Raw genomic sequence first — 7,500 nt, 5'->3', positions numbered from 1 at the left:
TCACAGCCACAGTCACAGACACAGTCACAGTCACAGTCACAGACACAGCCACAGTCACAGTCACAGCCACAGACACAGTCACAGACACAGTCACAGCCACAGCCACAGACACAGACACAGTCACAGCCACAGTCACAGACACAGTCACAGACACAGTCACAGTCACAGCCACAGACACAGTCACAGACACAGTCACAGACACAGTCACAGACACAGTCACAGTCACCGACACAGTCACAGACACAGACACAGTCACAGCCACAGTCACAGACACAGTCACAGACACAGTCACAGACACAGACACAGTCACAGACACAGTCACAGCCACAGTCACAGTCACAGTCACAGTCACAGCCACAGTCACAGACACAGTCACAGACACAGTCACAGTCACAGACACAGTCACAGACACAGTCACAGTCACAGACACAGTCACAGTCACAGCCACAGCCACAGACACAGTCACAGCCACAGTCACAGACACAGTCACCGACACAGTCACAGCCACAGCCACAGTCACAGACACAGTCACAGACACAGTCACAGCCACAGACACAGTCACAGACACAGTCACAGTCAAAGCCACAGTCACAGACACAGTCACCGACACAGTCAAAGCCACAGGCACAGTCACAGACACAGTCACAGACACAGACACAGTCACAGCCATAGTCACAGCCACAGTCACAGCCACAGTCACAGACACAGTCACCGACACAGTCACAGCCACAGCCACAGTCACAGACACAGTCACAGACACAGTCACAGCCACAGCCACAGACACAGACACAGTCACAGACACAGTCACCGACACAGTCACAGCCACAGCCACAGTCACAGACACAGTCACAGACACAGTCACAGCCACAGCCACAGCCACAGCCACACCCACAGACACAGACACAGTCACAGACACAGTCACAGCCACAGCCACAGTCACAGACACAGTCACAGACACAGTCACAGTCACAGTCACAGACACAGTCACAGTCACAGCCACAGTCACAGACACAGTCACAGCCACAGACACAGTCACAGCCACAGTCATAGCCACAGCCACAGTCATAGCCACAGACACAGTCACACCCACAGTCATAGCCACAGCCACAGTCATAGCCACAGACACAGTCACAAACACAGTCACTACCCAGCACAGGACACCGTCAAGCACAGTCTAGCCACAGCACAGCATTAGCCACAGACACAGTCACAAACACAGTCACAGTCACAGACACAGACACAGTCACAGCCACAGCCACAGTCACAGCCACAGCCATAATCATAGCCACAGTCACAAACACAAACACAGTCACAGTCACAGACACAGACACAGTCACAGCCACAGCCACAGTCATAGCCACAGCCATTTATTGAATTATATATATATAATATATATATATATATATATAATAAATATATATAATTGTTGGCAGATATTTTAAATATATTGATATTTAAATAAAGATTTAATATATATATATATATATATACATGTTTTGTAAATATAATATAATTATAATATATATATATATTTATAGATATGTTGTGTGGGTGGTGTGTTGTGGGTGGTGTGGGTGGTTAGTGGTTAATACCAATCAACTATAGAAGCACAAACAAACAAAAACTCTAACTATATAGTCATATTCATGTATGTTGTACAATTATATATATATATATATATATATATATATATTACAATAACATCTATAAAACAAACACACACACACTGTGTGTGTGTGAAAACTCACAAAAAATATAGACATCCAAGGAATACAACAAAAAACAACAACACACTCAATCACCTCACCTCAACACAAAACAAAACAACAACAACACACAACCACAAAAAAACAAAACAAAAAACAACAACACAAAACCACACAAACGTAGACTTTGCGATGTTCGAGAACTAGCGGACTTAACAATTCCAGTGGTATTCTATTGAACAGGAAAACATTGTTTCGTGTTGTTAGTAAAGTAATGAAATGATCTTGACTTGTTGTTTATCGTTGATTTTATTGTGGAGTCAAGGCTTTAGTTAACTCGTTGGTAGAAAGGATGTATTTAGATTGTTAAAGTATTGATATGTTCGAAGTATTAGGCGACTTGAATACGAAGTTTATGCAGATGGTTGTGTGTGTGTGTGTGTGTGTGTGTGTGTGTGTGTGTGACCACTCACAATCGTGTGTGTGTGTGTGTGTTCGTAAGTGGTTGTGTGTGTGTGTGTGTGTGTGTGTGTGTGTGTGTGTGTGTGTGTGTGTGTGTGTGACATTTAGTAAGGAATTAACGAAGAATGAAGAAGATCCTGGTTTGTTTCAGGAATTTCAGAAGGAGAACGAGATGAAAATCAGTTGATTCTAGTCCGAGTTGGCTTGAGCAAGACATCTTGAACTACCTCAAACGACACTGCTACTTCAATGTGGAGCTGGAAGTGTTGTGTATGGAGTTGATTTTAAAGCAAGAAATTAATGCAAATATGCCTGAAGATGGTTTTCGCTTTCGGTAATTAAGATGCAAAGATGCAAAAATCACATCTGTTGATATTCTGTGAGGATTTTGGGAAAGAATTTTTTTGTGTGCGTGGCTGTAATGACGTCGTCGGTGCTGAAGACATGCTGTGGAATTTATAGGGTTCTCGCTGATGCAAGAATAAGGCAATGTGGTTGGATGCTGGCATGTGTAAGTAGGCGTGGAACTCTTGGTCTATGTCGCTAACAAAGTAGCCAGAGTCGGAGGTTGATGCAAGAAAGTAGGAATGATTGAAGACATCTTGTTTGGGAATTTGGAATTCCGTCCCTTATTTATTTTCTTGGTTCCATTGTTTTTCCAATCTTGCCACATACAGCGTACCTTTTTGTTTATTACAGTTTATGTTATTTGATATTATTTTTCTGCATTTTTTTTTAAAATTATGGTATATTAAGTCACATTATGAGGAACCAATTTTATGGTGGTGATATTTTCATTTGAGCTGATGATGCGAGTGTTAGTTATGCACTATTTTTACACACCAAACTTCAGCTCTCCTCCTCTTCGCCTTTCATTTTACCTTTCCTTTGCTTTCTCGTTTTTATTTTTATTTTCTCTGTTTTTTTTCTATTTTTCTTACTAATCTTACTACTCACTCTCACTATCTACATCACATCATCTTTCTTTTTTCTCTTTTCTCTCTTTCATCAAACAACACCACATCCAAAGCAGAAACACACAGACACAGTCACAGACACAGTCACAGACACAGTCACAGCCACAGTCACAGCCACAGCCACAGCCACAGTCACAGTCACAGTCACAGACACAGTCACAGACACAGTCACAGTCACAGACACAGTCACAGACACAGACACAGTCACAGACACAGTCACAGACACAGTCACAGTCACAGACACAGTCACAGACACAGTCACAGTCATAGTCATAGTCATAGTCATAGTCATAGTCATAGACACAGTCACACACACACACACACACACACACACACACACACACACACACACACACACACACACACACACACACACACACACACCTCCCTCCCCAACACACAAGTACAGCAGATTAGTACACACTGACTGAAACTTGTGCAGCTAAATAAAACGTGTTATGATAGTGTTTACTTTACTCTCTACTTTTTTATCTATAAGAAAATCATAATCTTTTAAAAATCACACCAAAAAAATTAATCACAAATTTCTGTTAATAATTAGTATTAAGCATTAATTAAAGAAGAATAGTGGCAGATAAGAAAAGAGTAAATAGGATATCACAATAAAACAGACATTATGTAAATAGATTTGCTTAATTTATAACAACGATTAATTCAGGATTATGAAATAAGCAGCATTCTTTCAAAAATGTATTTCTTACATTAATAATGTGTTAAACAGAGATATAACATCAAATCAAAATAATACTAAAGTAATTAGGCCAGACTAAACATCTGAAATTAAGTGTGAATGAAATGCATTAGGAAAAAAATATCTAATTATCAGTATATAATAACACATTCTCTCAGCACATAACTGTTAGTTGCACCTGTGTATATCAAAGGGGCTTTGTTAATTCTTTGCTAAATGAAATTATGTATAAAAATACCCTCTTCTTTTTTCGTCAGTTACAAAATAAAAAAACTATAATCTCACAAAAGATTTTTTTTTTTTACATTCAAATGAATATCCTTGATAAAAAAATAATGTCAAGGTTGATAAAGAACGTTCACACAGGAAGTATACTATGATAATGCATAAGTTGTAATTTTATCACTCTTTGAAGATCTAAAACGCTACAGACAAAGAAAACAGACATACCTTGTGGCTCTGTTGTTAAATGGTATTATAAATTGTGAATCTGGATGTGTATCTGCATAGATTAAGCACTGTAAATATCAATCATAAACGGCTTCAATTTCAAAATTATTAGCCATACTGTGAAAAGCTTATAAAAAAAATGTAAGTCCTGTATAAAAGTGTATACAAATAATATAAAAAGCTACTTCATTATAATTACACATTAATGTACTCTTGAAATCTATTGGACAATATAATACATGTGATTACCAAAAGATGCATAAGTACATGTATATATTCTGAATAATACCTACTAATATTGAACATCCATAACAGTCTTGTAAATCTCAACACTACAATGTAATGATATACAGGTCTGTCATGTCCATTATCAGTAATCAAAATATGTAAAGTTTTCATAGCTGCATTTTTATTCTCATATATATCTTGCTATGCTTTGGGTCATAACAGCGAGCAAAAGAGAGAGGGAGATGGGGGGGAGGGAGGGAGAGAGGGAGAGAGAGAGCGAGAGAGAGAGAGAGAGAGAGAGAGAGAGAGGAGGGGGGAGAGAGAGAGAGGAGAGAGAGAGAGAGAGAGAGGAGAGAGAGAAGGAGAGGAGAGGAGAGAGAGGGAGAGAGAGAGGGAGAGGGAGGATGAGAGGAGAGGGAGAGGGAGGATGAGAAGGGAGGGAGAGGGAGGATGAGAAGGGAGGGAAGGGGAGGAGGGGAGGGGAGGGAGAGGGAGGATGGGAGGGGAGGGAGAGAGAGAGGGGAGGAGGAGAGAGAGGAGAGAGGAGGAGAGGGAGCGGGAGAGGGAGGAGGGAGGAGAGAGGAGGGAGAGAGAGAGAGAGAAAGGGAGAGAGAGAGAGAGAGAGAGAGAGAGAGAGAGAGAGAGAGAGAGAGAGAGAGAGAGAGAGAGAGAGAATGAGTAATGTGCATATGTGCCACATCACTGATACCTTGTGAATAGATCAGATTATTGGAGAAAATAAAAGGAAAATTGTACCATAAGTATAGTATACTATTCTATTCAGATCTAGACCACACAAATTTTCCATACCATCAGGAATCATCCATTTCAGTTTATTTTTGTGAATCTAAAATATCCTACCTGTTAACCCGTTGCAGATGGGTGTCATGACATAAACAATACATGATTTTTGACCTGATGGCAGGTTTCATGACATAGTGACTGATGATGACCATTGCATTTATAATTACTATAATTGCTGTAATATTCAGCATAATTAGTTTAGTCTAGAATTCCAGACATAGGTGCCACCACTCTCTCCTAGCACCAGCAGGAACAAAAGTCATCTATTTGTGGTGTCTAGCAAGCAGTATCTTCAGAGAGAGAGAGAGATGACACACAGCAAGAGGCAGACATCCTGCTCTAAATTACTGGCATTGAGGGAAATGCAGGCAGAGTGAGAAGAGGAAGAGGACGCAGACTATGCCCAGTGTCAACAATGTCAACAGTCTGGCTAGCCTTTGCTGTGGCACTCGCAGTCCTAAACACAGGTGTACTTCCTCTTACCCATCTCTTTGTGTAATCTTGGCTGTGGATGGTTATTTCTTTTGTATTTGTTTATGAAAGTACACAAATACAAAAAAAAAAAAAAAAAAAAAGTTGTTCTTCGTCCTCCCATAAAACTGAAATACTTCTATAGCACCCAGTATAAAGAACATGAGTTGATATGGAACCTATGCTACAATTATAGACTACTGCAACATTGACAAAGCCTGTCATATAGCACATATAAGTATCACAATACAGTAAAACACACACACAAAAAGACGAACACAAATATGATGCTTGCACTATAATGAGTAAATGGAAGAGAGCACGAAAGGTTGCGATTTGTCGCATGAAGATTCCTTGTGTGCCAAAATAAAACTCATCTGGAGTGCTGCACAGGTGGCATTTGTGTCCATCCTGGGAAGTGGGCAAGCAAATCTATTACCATCTGCAATTGGTTAAAAGAAGATACAACCACCATCACTTCAGTAATATCAATCCTTAAACTTAACCCATTCATGCCGGGGGCATTCCAGCCTTGCATGTTGTAATGCCGGGGCTCTCGAACGCATAGGCCTAAATCAATTAAATGATCGGCGCCATATGACAGCACCCTGCGAACGGGCCCTGAATGCGCGGTACCCGTGGTGTACCACCCGTCCAGAGAGGGTCAACAGCTATAAAGCAGATGTTGCAATAGTAAAAATTAATACAATCCTTGAGATTATCTCCTTTAGTCACTTTACTAAGAATCACATCTTTAAGCCAATCGTGCCAAGGCGTATATTTACCTAACGCCATTCCAGCCAGAAAGATATCAAGCGCGCACAGCGACCAAGTGCAAGATCTCTCAATGCACATCTCATAGCCCTTTTTACCCACCTGATTTAACAGGGTGATAAGAGGAATTTTTTTTTTATCTATTTACATGATTCGCACATGTGAAGAAAAATGTTTCTATACAAATGGAACAACATTGAGTATATACATGAAAAATTATGTAAAACATGTGTTTAGAGGGAGAGAACATGACATGATAGGACATCATCTGGCGAGAGCAATAAATGCCCACGATGTGATATCACACCATCCGGCATAAATGGGTTAAAAAATCATACTCATGTATAAGTATAACAACTACAACAACTGTATTGTAACTTATAAATCTTTATAAAAGGATTGGATGAACATGCTTTAGACACACAATATGCATTTAAATCATTCTACTTTAAATAAAAAAAATAGAAAACTAATACATCTCTTCAATACATATTTGTGTGATTAAGTCAATTCATCTTTTGATTTTTTTCCCCTAATTCTACAGCCTATGAAGAAAAAATGAACTAAATTACATTATTTTTTTCATCAGCCTTTTATCAATTCTACAATTCATATATAAAAACAGTATTTTAATATTTAACAACTGTCAAAGGAGAGTTGGACATACATGATTAAATCTTTACTAATTTTCTCGAGTTCTCAACAACCTCAATTACCATCCTAATGTGACAGGCTAGACCCATAAATGCATTCACATATAAAATAATATCAATCTTGACAAACAATTTCCGAATTCCTTAACAAGCTACACAAACTAGATATTGCAGGGGAAAAAAATCAACAACTATTGTATACAAAGGGGAAGTTGTAAAGGTAACATAAGAAGTACGATAAATCAAAACAATACTTCAAGTAC

General features: G+C 39.2%; 1 protein-coding gene across 8 annotated transcripts in view; it reads right to left on the bottom strand.

The window, feature by feature from the left end:
- Positions 1-5,285: 5,285 nt before the first annotated feature.
- The window catches only part of LOC122252570 (arrestin domain-containing protein 3), a 21,921-nt gene continuing 19,706 nt past the window's right edge, over positions 5,286-7,500 (bottom strand). For 6 of the 8 annotated variants that reach the window (XM_043015103.2, XM_043015099.2, XM_086543599.1 and 3 more), the window contains one exon: positions 6,928-7,500. This exon is cut by the window's right edge. The gene's annotated coding sequence lies outside the window, so the exon portion shown is untranslated. The other 2 variants (XM_043015097.2, XM_086543598.1) reach the window with 2 other exon arrangements.

Source organism: Penaeus japonicus, unplaced genomic scaffold (genome assembly GCF_977035675.1).
Source record: "Penaeus japonicus unplaced genomic scaffold, GWHDUDI00000001_assembly GWHDUDI00000013, whole genome shotgun sequence".
Lineage (NCBI taxonomy): Eukaryota > Metazoa > Arthropoda > Malacostraca > Decapoda > Penaeidae > Penaeus > Penaeus japonicus.
Note: the sequence above shows the minus strand (reverse complement) of the source record. Positions and strands in the feature narration are given on the sequence as shown.